Below are 1,826 nucleotides of genomic sequence, written 5' to 3' on the forward strand. Positions count from 1 at the left end.
GTTTGCTTAGATGAATCATGGACTGAAAAGCAATGAAAGATGTCATGGGAAAGGCTGGCAGGAAACTCATGAGTAGGGAGGAGCCAGGTCATGTCCCTGGCAGGACAGCTCTTCAGCCACTTTAGGGTGTCCCAGGAAGGGACAGTGACCAGATAGGCATGGTAGAGTGTTGAAAACAACAGATCTCATTGGGAAAGCATCTACTATGTGCCAGGTGGTTCCCTTGGGTTAACTCAATTCTTTCAACAGCTCTTACATCTGTCCCCTGTCCCCTCCCCATCAGAGTGGAGCAGGGAGGAGCAAAGCTTGCCTACCAGTGGGCAGGATGCTGATGTCAGGGTTTGTGTTCTTGCCACTTCTTCGCAGAACCCGCATGAAGATCTGGGTGTTTCGGGGATGGAAAAACCGGGACACAGAGGATGAACTGGGTTCAGAGGGGAGAAGGGACCCATGGGTGTTCAAGGCCTCAAGACCCAAATAGGTCTGGAGGAAAAGAGCCTGACTTTCCAGCCAGCTCTTGATCATGTTGACTGGCTGATTTCTCAAGCGTCCCAAAGGGAAGTTCTATTGGTAAAGTCCTGATTCTCAAGAGTGATTTCTAGACCAGCAGCATCGACAGCACTTGAACTTGTTCAAAATGCAGATTTATCGGGCTCACTGCTAGACCCAATGACTCAGAAATTTGCAGAAAGAGAGATTCAGACATCTACATTTTTATCTGCATTTTAACAAGCCCTCCCGGCTATTGTGATACAAACTCACATTTGAGAATGAGCGTGTGAGGAATTCTTTTTATATATGAGGGAACAAAAGGACAGAGAGGTCAAGCAGCCTGTCCAAGGTTGCAGAGGCAGTGGTTGTGGGGCTGGGCCTTAACCCCATTGTTCATGGTTTCTCATGAGAGACACCTGGGAGATGCATCAAAATGCAGTTTCCCCTGTCCTCTCTAGACCGACTGACTCAAGATCTCCAGGGCTAAAGCCCCCAGTTTGTCTTTTAGCAAACTTCCAGGTGAGTCTAGAGTTTTAGAATTCTTCCCTAGTTCCTGTTGCTCTATACTCGTGTAGTTATTTTCTCTTCCCACTGTCCAGTTTCCTTCTTTTCTTTCTCCCACACCCCTTCATTTTTTCCCCTTCTCCTATACTTTGGGCCTCTCTCCACAACCAGCTAGTTGTACATAACTAGTTCGTCGCAGAGAAACTAGAAGAAACCCAGGGTACCGTGTCTTATACCTCTCCGTTTTTAAGCTGGTTAATAAAAAATAATTAAAAATCATCCACAAATATGTTTTTTCTTAGCATTTCAAACAGTATAGAATTTTATAGAGTTTTAGAGAGTAAAAGCTGTTTTTCTTCTGATCCTTCCCAAAACCAGGCAACCCCCAATTACTGTTAATAGTTTAGTGTGTCACGTTCCAGACATCTACATTTTTTATTCAAATAAATATATGCACATATACACTCAGATGATAATTCAAAACAGAAATGGAACTATACTATTCCTATTATACTGTGACGTGGCTCACTTAATAGGATATTGTGTACATTCCTGTGTGTGATTTTGTTTGTTTGTTTGTTATTTATCTATTTTTTTATTTTACTTTAAGTTTTGGGATACATGTGCAGAACATGCAGGTTTGTTACATAGGTATACACGTGCCATAGTGGTTTGCTGCAACTATCAACCCATCATCTAGGTTTTTAAATCCCGCATGCATTAGGTATTTGTCCTAATGCTCTCCCTACCCTAGCTCCCCATCCCCCGACAGGCCCCGTGTGTGATGTTAGCTTCCCTGTGTCCAGGTGTGTCATTGTTTAACTCCCACT

The sequence above is a fragment of the Macaca fascicularis genome, chromosome 11, assembly GCF_037993035.2.
Source record: "Macaca fascicularis isolate 582-1 chromosome 11, T2T-MFA8v1.1".
NCBI classification, from domain to species: Eukaryota; Metazoa; Chordata; class Mammalia; order Primates; family Cercopithecidae; genus Macaca; species Macaca fascicularis.